A 12,362-nucleotide genomic window follows, 5' to 3' on the forward strand; every position below is an offset into this window, starting at 1 on the left:
AATGGGAGCTCACCCAGTCGTGGAGATTTGAACCACCGACCTTCTGATCGGCAAGTCCTAGGCTCTGTGGTTTAACCCACAGCACCACCCGCGTCTCCTGAGCTCCACCTTTACTCACAGATAAATGCAGTTAGGATTGCAGCCTAAGACTTGACAATCAGCTTAATTTTCAAATAATGCTAGAGTTTGTGTTTAATGAAAACTGTTCCAGAAATGATTTTTCTCTTATAAGCCTAACTTGGACATCAAGCTTTAAATATATGAACAGATTGAACAACCACGTTGCCAGCCTGCTTCTGTTTAAGCAGCTGAGTTTCCACCTGCAGAAACTGCATTCACATCTTTGTGAAAATAGTTTGCATACACTTTTCTCTGCAACAAAGCAGCATTCCCCACCCAAAGCTCATGCTTTATACTACACGACCCTTTTCACTATTCACTATTCACCCTTGACACTTTCACTATTAATAAAACTTCCTAAGGACTGGTTACTTTATCAACTCCATTTTTCATATTTGCTGCTTTATTGAACTTTATATCCCCCCCCCCCAATGGTCCTCCACTGTTGTGAGATGCTGAATGAACATTCCTCCTGTTTCTTGAAGCATCTTGTCTTTGTTAAAGGATAGTGTTTCTTCATTTCATTAAGCTTATAAGAGTTTCTTAGTACTGAATGAAAAGAATTGTAGGTATTTCAGGAATCCAGGAATAGCTATTTCATAATAAAAGACTTAAAAGGAAGGGCTTTCTCTCTCTTTATACTCTGATCGCCCGCTTTCAAAAAACAGAGAGAAAGACCTCCCCCCTTCTAAGATACACCACGGAGCTCTTACTATTCCGTGCTAACATTTGATATTCTGGTTTTACAAGCTCTAAAGCTTATTGTCTTCACTGAGAGGTTGAAATGGTAGAAATGCATTTTTTTTTGGTCTGCCATAACCCTTTGCAGACTTCAGATTAACTTTGGAGAAGTTCAGTTTAACATGAAGTGCTTGCTTTTTTTGTACTGTTGCAAAGTACTGGAATTCTAATTGAAGGTGCATGTTGTGCTATATAGATAAGATGTAAAATGGGGATGACACTTGCAGCTTTATATAAAACCATAGATAAACCATATAAAATGTTCCTTTAAACAGACTAGTAAGATTAATGTCTTGACTTCTTCAAGGTGCTCCAGATAAGAAATTATACAAATAATTGCATCAAAATGTGACTGCTTTCGCAGAAATCTCTTATGCTGATGTATTGAACCAGAGAGCAGACATTATTATTGGTATTAGTATTAGTATTATTTGTAAACCACCCTATACTCGTAGGTCTCAGGGTGGTTCACAACACAAAGTTACAGTATACAAAGCACAAAATACAGAATAAAAATAATCAAAACATAAAGACAGTAAAACATGGCTTTTCACTTGGCGAGCTAACGCCTTCTCCCGCTCCTATTCCGAGTCATCCTCCAGAGAACTCCATATGTCTTTTCACTGCTGATTCTTGCACTGCCCATATCTTCTGTGACCATCAATTGTCCATTCGGCGAAAGGATCTCATCACTTAAGTGAACCTTTCCACATTTCCATGCTAGTCTGTCTTTCTTCTCCTCGCCCTGACAGAGGAAGTGCGCTGAGACCTACACATGGAGTTGGTACTTCCAGGAGGCCAGGAAAGACATTTACTATCACTGCCCTCCCCGACATTTGCCTTTTGCTCCTTTCAGCCTCCTCTGGAAAAGGTTCCCCATCCCTGACTTAGATACTACAGGGTTATTTTTATTTGTAGGTACAGAAGTCTCCCTGCTTTAATAAAAAATATATTTTAAAATCCCACAGGTGTGTATCGGTTCATATGCAGTGGCAAACTATGGCTTGCATTAGGTGCTGGACTGCCATACAAACTATAGTTGGTACATTCCCCCTCACCTTCCCTGAGAATTTCCAGGTGCTGTCCCAACAGTGGCCTCTGAGTACAGAAGAACATCCTAATCTGTGCTTTTAGAGGTGGGGTGGAAGTCCAAACCACAATTGGCCAAACTTTATAGTTTACAAACAGTTTACAGTTACAGTTTACAAACTATCTTCAAACATTATTGGTTTCAGATCCTGGTTTGGTAACCTCTCAGAAACCACAGATTTTTCAGTTTATCAAATGGTGTAAGTTCAGACAGTGTGGTTTGGCATTATATCAACGTCGTGAGTAAAAAGGCTACTGATGTTATACAAATTGTTCCCTGCGGTGGCAGAGCACAACTTGTAAACATGGCAAGACGTTCAATAAGCAGCGAGTGCTGTTCAAAAGTTGAGGTTTTTGCAAGTATCTTCATTTGTACTTCTCCAAACTTGTTTTGTCAGTCTTGCAACAACAACAAAATCAACAAAAGTTCCTAACCTATAAGATTCCCATTGGCTTGGAGGAAGGGAGTGGGGCAGTGATTGTCACTGATCTCCCTGCAGGCGCCTGAAAATTGGCACTGCAGGGTTGGTGGATTCTTATGAGCAACATGAGAGTAGCACTAAGAGTTGCAGGGAGAGGGAGAAATCAGCCACGAAATAATCACCTCAACTGGAGCTTGGTTCACTTTGGTTCTCTCACAAACATTAATGAAACCAGTTTTATTGAAAACCTAAAATATAAATACTGTATTAAAAAGGGAGGGAATCCCAGAAATCACACTTATTTCAAAGACAACAAATTTCAACACAACTTGAAATGTGATCAAATCTACCCTTTCTTTTCCCATTACATTCATATCAAAGCAGTCTTGTAAAATAAATAAATTGTTCCATAGGACACAGGAGACAGAATACACTGAAGGGGGAATAATCTTCAATTCAGGGAACAAAGCATTCAAAGAAGGGAAAATCGGGACTGCTCTTAGTAGTACATCGTTAATAGCTCAGTAGTGCAATTTGCTCTTTTATTTATTAGAAAGGAACTGCAGTGAGAATCTTGTTTCCTGTAAATAGCTGCTTTGGTCCTTCTGTGAGATTATTATTTGTTTTGGGCAGCCTCCTAGCTTAAACAACTTTTTGAAAATAACTTGAATGAACAACCCTGGAGCTCTTGCTACACTAATGCTTTATTTGATTGGAACATTGTCCCTGAGTAGGACATTCATAGCAACAGTCAACAGAGAATACACAAAAAAGTGGTGGGTTGAGAAATGATTCCAGATGTGGGTGATGAGATCCTTTTTTCCATGCTTTGATCCAACGCTAATTGTTAACTAAGTTGGACATCTCTGTGTCTGTCTGTCTGTCTGTTTCTCTCTCTCTCTCTCTGTATGTACTTTCACTGCAGCTCTGTTGAGTGTCAGTGTGCTACACAATTGAATTAGTCACAGCTATTCTGCGTCCGGTCAAACAGCCAGCAATATTATTCGTCTTGGAAGTTCTATTGTTGCATCTAATGGTGCCTTCTCCCCTCAGCAACGTAGGAGCCCATTCCACTTTGTTGGTGAACCACATAATCCAGCACTACTTAACTATAGCATTACATATGAAACAGATTTGTAATTGATGGTTACATGATAGCTAAAATATAATTCTACATTCTGATGGGTTTGTATTTTTAGTTACTTCTTGTGTCAGCACTGGCTACAGAGAGTTTCTCTCTTTCCATCCCCCAGCCTTATGCATTGATCACCAAGGGTGTTACTATGTACTTAAACTACTCAGGAAGCAGGTCTCTGTCACAAATTTGTTATACATTTGGATACAGATTTAGGCCCCTCATCAAAATACGATTGTCAGTGGCTAATGTCCTAATGGCACTCCACACATTTTGCAGCATATCTTGCCGTCCTATGAGCAAAATTCTGTTTTTAAATGTCTTAAAAGGAAGGGGGGAAGCAGAAGGTGTGGCGCCCAATGCAGAAAAACCTAGAAGACATAGTTCCATTTTAAATGTCTGTGTTGGTCTTCAATTTTCAGCTTTGGGGTGGGGGCTGGGGTGAGAGGACTGCCATTATCAAGCTCCCGGCTTCTCACTTTTTGTGTTTTAAGTTCTAACAATGAATTACCTGGTAATATGAATTACCTGGCAGTGTCATGAACGAGATGTTAAGGGGAAGAAGAGGGCATAAACTGCTTAAATGCTTTAAATTATAGAAGCACAGCAAGATGAATGTTGTTTTCTCCTCAGAGCCAGTGATATGATTAGAAAATTGGAACGTTTGTTTGCTAACTGCCAACTCTTGCATGCCTTGTGTGATAAGCATTGCACCTGAGAGTAGCAAGGCTTAAATGTTTAAGCATTTCGCTTTTGAAGTGTAGTGAGTTAGTGTTCTACTTAGAAACTGCCCTGTTTTGCTTTGGTGACACAGGATAGATTCTTGGTACTCTTTCAGTTGCTTACATTGCATGAAGACCAGGCCTATGAAGGAGTTCAACATAGGCAAGTTTCCTATCATTAAGTATTTGGTAAAACTGGAAAGCTGGATTTGCTGACTACAGTGGTGCCCCGCAAAACGAATACCTCGCAAGACGGAAAACCCGCTAGACGAAAGGGTTTTCCATTTTGGAGGTGCTTCGCAAAACGAATTTCCTATGGCTTGCTTCGCAAGACGAAAATGTCTTGCGAGTTCCTGCGGGGTTTCTCCCCCCTCTTCCCCAAGCCGCTAAGCCGCTTATCAGCTGATCCGCTAAGCCGCTTATCAGCTGAGCTGCTAAACCGCTTATCAGCTGAGCCGCTAAGCCCGCTAATAGCTCTAATCCGCTAAGCCGCTAATGGGCTTGCTTCGCAAGACGAAAAAACCGCAAGACGAAAAGACTCACGGAACGGATTCTTTTCGTCTTGCGAGGCACCACTGTATATGGTGATTCAGTAACCATCATGTTAGAACCCAGTTTTGCGTATATAGTCACTATCACATGTGACTTTCTCCTGGCCTTAGTAAGAATGAGCCTGCCATGTAGGTCAGGGATGGGGAACATGGAGTCCTCCAGATATTGACAGACTACATAATCCATTGACCACCCGGGCTGTGATTTATGGAAGTTGAAGTCCAACAGTATCTGGACTGCCACAGCGGTTCCTTATCCCCAAGGCATCTCTTTCAGTGTCCAATCCAACTTGAAAAACTTAACAAAACAGAACTCTGAAATCAGTTCATTTCACATACTTGAAGGAAGATTTGACTTAATGGCTGCACATGATGGGCCCACTTTTTTAAATTTTTAAGAGGTCGTTGTTGTTGTTTAGTCATTTAGTCATGTCCGACTCTTCGTGACCCCATGGACCAGAGCACGCCAGGCTATGAGAACCTTCTCGTAGAATTGGAGGGGAAATGCTTTGACATTTTTATAAGCTTAATAGAAGTTGTGTTGTTTTGTGACATCTGTAATAGCCACTGATTAAGAGGGTGCTTTTCAAAAGTAATTCAATTCATTAGCTATGTAATTGCCTGCTTTTCTTCAGAATATGTAACTGCTAAACATGCTGCATCTCTTACACTTGTTTCTCCATGTATTTTTCCATCAGCTGGAAAGTTTTGACAGTGGTGGATTTGTTTTTATATATGTATGTATGTATGTATGTATGTATGTATGTATGTATTTTTGCAGAACCTTCCTCACTCCATCTCCAATGCCTATTGATTAGCAGCTGCTTGCATAAGTGCCCGGGGTTGTTTGAGAAAAGAACAAAGTGTGTGCTTTAAAAACAACATTCTTTGGTGTGAGCTTCTGCAAGTTTCCAGGGGGGCTGCTTTGCAATTTGACCACTTGGAGAGATTGCAATTAATTGCTGCTAGGCTGGGGCAGTGAGGCAAGAGGGAAGGTTGTGATGTGAAGAGTTATCGGCATGCATGCCAGCAAGGTTACCCTGACAGCTTTAATCATTCAATTGCATTCTCTGGAGCTGGAAATGAAGGTCCTCTGAAAGGTAGAAAATGGATCTGAGAGACAAAAGACAGAGAAATGCTTCCATAGCCTTTAATAGCAATTAATTACAGGGAAATGCATTCATAAGAGGTTTGTTTGTTTGTTTGTTTGTTTAAGAGGAAAGGCTGTCCTCCTCAGTGGTACCAGCATCTCACTGCCTGAAAAGGATGAAGTTTGGCACCTGGGTCTTCATTAACAGATCGTTCTCTGAATTTACCTTTATGTGTAAAACGCAGGCTGATGTTACAGTGGCTGAAAAATGCACACCCACATTTTGAACTATAATGGAGAATTAGCTGTGCATGCTTCCTTCTATTTGGGACTGAGACTGATGACTGCGCTTTTCTTTTTTTCTTTTTTCTTTGTAAAACATGCAGAATTGCTATGCTAATTGAGGTAAATCCATCTGTGGTTTGGCTGGCTGGCTGGCTGGCTGCCTTACTGCTGCTACAGTTAGAAGAACAGCTTATCTATTTAAAAACTTAAACGTGGAGTGGCACTTCAGGGTTTGAACTGGAGATAGCTTCTCGGAAGCAGCTATTCTGACGTCTTCAGAGCTGAGTGCTCCCACTCCATCCACGTTGGAGGCTGAGCTGAGAGCATAATAAATATGGTGGCAGCAAAAGACCCCAGTCTTCATATCCAGGATTAGGGTGTTGCTTTTCACAATTGAAGCTGAATCCCCCCCACACCTTTTTGAATTCTGATGTTAGTTATATTGTGCAGATGGGAGTCTTTGTTTAGATTTCCAGAAATGCATGCTGTGCCTCAAATTCCTAGGCATGCACCAGATATAGCAGACAACCCAAAGGATGAAGGGTGTTTGATTATTATTATTTTGGTGGTGGGATTGAAGCAATTAAAATTGTGCTACTTAACAGGGTAAAACACACAACAAGAAACGGTTTAGGAATGGAATTTAGATGCCTCAATTTTTTAAAAAGTTCAGTGCCTATATTTATTTTTATTATTTATTAAATTTCTATACCGCCCTTCCTCCGAGGAGCACAAGAAAAGGAATGTTTTTGCCTGACAGCTAAATATATGTTAAAAGGATGCCAGGTGAATCTTCCCGGAGAGAGCACCCACAAGCAGGGAATGGCTACAGAAAAGGCCCAAGCTCGTGTTGGCATCCTCCGGATGGAGGCACATGAAGAAGGGCCTCAGATGATGATTGCAGGGTCTGGGTTGGTTCATGTGGGGAATATTTGTATATACAGTGGTACCTCGGGTTACATATGCTTCAGGTTACATACGCTTCAGGTTACAGACTCTATGCTAACCGAGAAATAGTGCTTCAGGTTAAGAACTTTGCTTCAGGATGAGAACAGAAATTGTGCTCTGGCAGTGCGTCAGCAGCAGGAGGCCCCATTAGCTAAAGTGGTGCTTCAGGTTAAGAACAGTTTCAGGTTAAGTACAGACCTCCGGAACGAATTAAGTACTTAACCCGAGGTACCACTGTATATGTGTGAACCGCAAAATGATTGATTGCTCCTCCTTGTAATCTGGACATAGAATCAACCTGTGGCATAAATAAAACTGTTACTTCTCCATGACAGGAGGTGGCTTCCATAGATGGTACTGCTTGGATATCTAATTGCTGGTGGAGCCTTTTGTTCTGGGAAAATCTGCTTGTGTGCTTGAGATTCCTCTGCTTCAAACTGTAATCAAGAACTTTCTCTATGTTGTTTGCATGTGCACATTTAAAACAGGGATGGGGAAAACTGTGGCCTTTCCTGATGTCATTGGACTCCAGATCCTCTTAGCTCCACCTAGCGTAACCTAGGATGGTGGGTGTTTTCCAAGAACATCTGGAGTACCCCACCTCTGGTTTAAAGAATAAGAAAGAAATAGTAGGTTTACGATTGCACTGTAATCCAAATGCTAGAGCATGAGACTCTTAATCTCATGATCGTGGGTTGGATCCCCACATTGGGCAAAAGATTCCTATATTTTGCAGGGTTTTGGACCAGATGAATTCTACAGTTCTGTTATTCAAATTGTATATGACTAAACCGGTTAATATGTCTCAGTAGGAACCTATTCCTGTTTAAGAATCTTTCTCTTTTGTGTGCAACAGAGACAATTTCCTGTAATTTCAGTTATCTGGGTCTTTCTGTACTCTCAGTGGCTGAAGACAGTCAAGCCAGTTCTTTCCTTTCTTTTTTATAATCGGCAATGAAAGTTCAGAGCCTCCAGCTATGTTTCGTTTTTATTATTTTATTATATATACACACACAGAGAGTTGGGAAGAAATTCTTCATTAGATACAAAGAGCGTGAATAATCTTTCTGGCATCTACTCTGAATGTTATAGTAACTGCACTGGTAAGCCAAGCAAGGCTGCAGTCCAGAGCACGGTTTTCATCTCCAAGGCTGCGCTCTCATTGCCACAGGCGGATGCCAGAGTTTGGAATCAACTGCAGATGCACATTACAAATGCTGACTTAGTATTGTTTCGTGCTTACATAAGGAAGATCTGCAAATGTCCTTCAATACTATAAAGCATTTTTATATAAGCCGTGTGTCATTTTAAATTACAGTAAACCCTCCTGTCTAAGGGGAGGGGGGACTAAAATAAGGTGTCCTGTTCAGTTCAGCACAGCAGTGCCCTGCAAAACCCCACATCCGTTGGCATTGCAGCTAGAGTTATTCAAACAGAACTTCATAGGCCATATTGCCCCTTTGCAGTGTTGGCAGAGAGATCGACTGAGTTATGAGGCTCTGCCCAAGCAGGCAGACCATAGAAAGAGGCCTTCCAAAATCTTCCCCTCTGGGTATTGTTAAACTCCAGCTCTCATCTGCCCCAGACTCCATGGTCAATAGCCACGGATGATGGGAGTTGTAGTCCCAAACATCTGGAGAACACTGGATTGTACTAAGACTTCTGATGCTACTGGCTTTATCCCCCATTCCACATATTCTGGACCTAGCCTAAAGCTTTATATATGTGGGCATGGACTTGTACATAATAATAGAGCAGGGTAGCTCTCTGTTAAAACATCTTCTGCTCCTTGAGTTGCAGCCCTACAAGCGAACTTGGCCACTTTTATTTTTTTTAGGGGATGTGTGTTTCTTTGAAAGTATCCACAGAGAAGCTCTCTTGTTTCCTCTGGGTCAATAAAACTTCCTCCTTGTTGCTTTCTGCCGTAGCCTTGCTGAAATAAGATATCAGTATGGAGTCCTGCGAAATAAGTTTGTATCTATTCCATTGCCTTGTCAAGAGAGAAAATGTCTTTGAGCACCATGAGATTCACTATGCCTCTTTCGCCAAAGGGCATCACTCATCCTCCATTAGAGCAGAGAAGTTTTTTTTAGTGCGGGCAAGAGCTCTGTTGTGTCAGGCACCATCTAAAATACATTAACAGATGCACAACTCATGTCTTAAAGACCTCTGCAATCTCCCTCCCTCTCTCTCCCCTAGGTTCATTTGGGTACCAGGAAAAGCATGGGAGCGGAAGCAATGAATTTTTAACTTGCTTTCTGAGGACCATTCAGCACCCTCAGAGGAGCGGTTTTTTTGAGGCAGATGTTCTGGGTTGTTCTCTTCCCCTCCTGTCTCACTTATTGGAAAGAGTGCTAGGCAGCACACACAGAATCTGGAGCCAAATTCTTAGTAGGAAAACATCCATTGTGGAAGGTTACTCCCCTGGCTTTGGAGAGGCCAAGACACATGCTAACTAACAGAAGGACGATGAGGCTCATTGTTTAGAGATGTACATACTTCAGTGCAGTCTTATAAGCATTGGAGGCTGGTGCCTATTGGGTTTACTTGGGTGGAAGACAGGGAGGCCAACAGTGGGTGGAGCCAGAGCCAATGACTGAAAGAAGCCACTAATTCTAGTTTTGTCCCCATCCTCCTCCTTGGTAAGCTCTGTAATGGTAACAATGACATTATGGAGAAGGAAGCAAGTAGACAGAGCTACTTCCTGGTCTGGTCGTGAGTAAAAAGACAGGTGAGGACCGGCTGAAGTTGGTTGAGCAGTTCCCCATTTGCTTTCATGGACCAGCCTCCACTACTTCTAAATAGATCCTGCTAGAAACCAGGTTTTATCAGCATTCATTCATTGAATTTTATATAATATTTCATACATATGTGTATATGGAACACTAAAGCCCCAAATCAAGAGATTGTCCTAAAAATACATGTTGTGGCATACAGTTACTGTTTAGGTAGCGGGAATTGACTTTGAGAATCATGGTGGACCAGTGAGAAAGCAAATTGGGTTGGATTTAGTAGGCACAGCTTTAACCTGTTGTTGTTGTTGTTTTAAGAGGGCCTTTCCTTTGGTGATTTTGTATGTTACTTGATAAGCCTTTACCTCACTCTGAATTGACTCTGTTTGAGCTTCATGACTTAATTACATAGCAAAATCAGGCTGGCTATGTAATGGTATGATGTTATCCTGTTCAATACCCTCAACTGACTGGGATTACCCATGTCACTGATTCAGGAAGGAATTGCGTCACCGTGTAGCCAATTTAGACAGGATATGCAGTGTTGCGGCATCATGACAGTCACCACACGCTCCCTGATTGGGTGGCACTGCCAATGTGACTAACCGGGGTGGGGGTGGGAAATAGGATTTGTAAGTTAAAATTAAAAGGCCGCATAAGCAGCAGATAAGAGGAAACAATGGCAGAGTTTTTTTTAAAAAAATAACTTATTGACTTTATACCAATTTTAAACAGTGGTGGTTTTCTGACACAGACTCCTGAGCATTCTAATCCTAATAAGGATTGTGTGAATTTCTCTAGCCTCTTTCACATCACTAGGCTCCCTAGCAAAACAAAACAGCTATGCGTCTCTGAAACATAACATATACCTTTACAGGGTTGTCCTCAGTATGTTGACCCACCGTGGGGTTTATTCTCTGGTCAGTACACACAGTGGGGTTTTTTGGTTAAGAATAAATAAATTGAGGTGCTCATATCATATGTTGATAAAAGTGCCTTTGGTGACAGTAACATAATGGTTCCCGTGGGCAGCAAAAGAAGAGGTGGCAGCACTCTGAGGGCACACATACGATGCCAGCTTTAAACTCTCTATATAAGGCTGCCTGCTGAAGAAATAAGATTTGAAAGGTGCATGAGTGCTAGGCCACTGATTATGTAGCCCTAAAGGAATCAGTGGTTCTGCAGTATAAGTGCTTCCTACATTTGCTTATCACAGTCTTTCCCCAGCTGTTATGAAATGGTGATTGGGATGCTTTTATTTAGATACGTGTGCAAGATGAACCAGGGGCAGAGGGTGGGTGGCACTCTGATACACCTATTCCCTTCTCCCTTTATATCTGTGGTCAGAGAAGATGCCTTTACCTTGACTCTGGGTCTAGGGTGACACCATTTCTGTAAAACTACTTTTATTTTTTAATTTTGTTGATGACTTGTAAACAGCTAACAACTCCCAGATGTGCAATCTAAACTCAGCACATATTTGAGAGGGGAAGCAACCTGTATTTAGTGCTTAGTGGACATTAATCTGCTTCGCATCCCCTAGATTTAGATTTATTCCTGTTTATTCAGTAACCAGACTGGGCTCCAATGATCATTGGCTTGTAATATGTGAAGAATTTAGGTCAGAGGATTTTCCAGCATTATACTCTTAAGAATATCAATGTAAGTGGGATAATAATTGATGGATGGGAATGCAATCCCTGTCTGAGTGTACTGAACAGAGTTTCTGTGGCTCTTGCATGGGGCCTGTGCTCACTGCCCGACGCTAAAATCATACACAGTAAGCCTGCAACTTACACGAGGGTTACGTTCCGGAGACCGCACCTCAAGCAAAAATAGCATATAGACGCAATGGTGGGTGGGATTGCTGAAGTCTCTCCCCCCCCCCCAATCCTACATTCTTTAAAGTATTTTGCCATGCACGTACACCTGAATGCACACAAATTAAATACATGTCGGTTGCTATCTAACAGTACACATTTAGGTGGGAGTAAGTTCCTCTGATCCCAGTGCAGTGGGAACTTGTTTATAGTAGGCATGCATAGAATATTGCTCATAAATTCTTGTCTGGATCTTTGATGTTTAATAAACTTAGTCCATCATGTTGTTTTATGTGTTAAAATATGAAAGTCCATTTCCAGTGATCAAGCGCTGTTTCTTATTCTGACTTGAACAGGGAGCACTAGCCAGCATTTCTCTGTTTTTGTCCCTTTTCTCATTTTTTAAAAACCATTTTTTCTTGCACAACTGCATGTTCAAGTTGCTCATATGAGATTCCACCTAAACTGCCTGTCAACCTCCTGTTTCAGGTTGTAATATATGAAGGGGCCTGCTGGTTTTTAAATGATTCAAAGTTAATAACTGGGAGCTTTGTCAGTTCATTTTGAGGGAGTAAGTATAATACCTCTGCCTATCAGAAAGTATGTGTTTGACTGCTGATCTTGTCATTGGTTGTGTTTATGCTATTTTTTAGTGAGGTGGTGTTGGGTGTGAATTTGTTGGCTGCCTTGGAATGAGATCTGAAAAA

The 12,362-nt window shown here is 41.4% G+C and overlaps 1 protein-coding gene across 1 annotated transcript in view; it reads left to right on the plus strand.

Annotated features, from left to right (window-relative positions):
- The window catches only part of SDC2 (syndecan 2), a 62,529-nt gene that overhangs the window by 42,511 nt on the left and 7,656 nt on the right, over nucleotides 1–12,362 (plus strand). The window lies entirely within an intron of this gene.

Source organism: Podarcis vaucheri (assembly GCF_965113315.1).
Source record: "Podarcis vaucheri genome assembly, chromosome: 8".
Classification (NCBI taxonomy): domain Eukaryota; kingdom Metazoa; phylum Chordata; class Lepidosauria; order Squamata; family Lacertidae; genus Podarcis; species Podarcis vaucheri.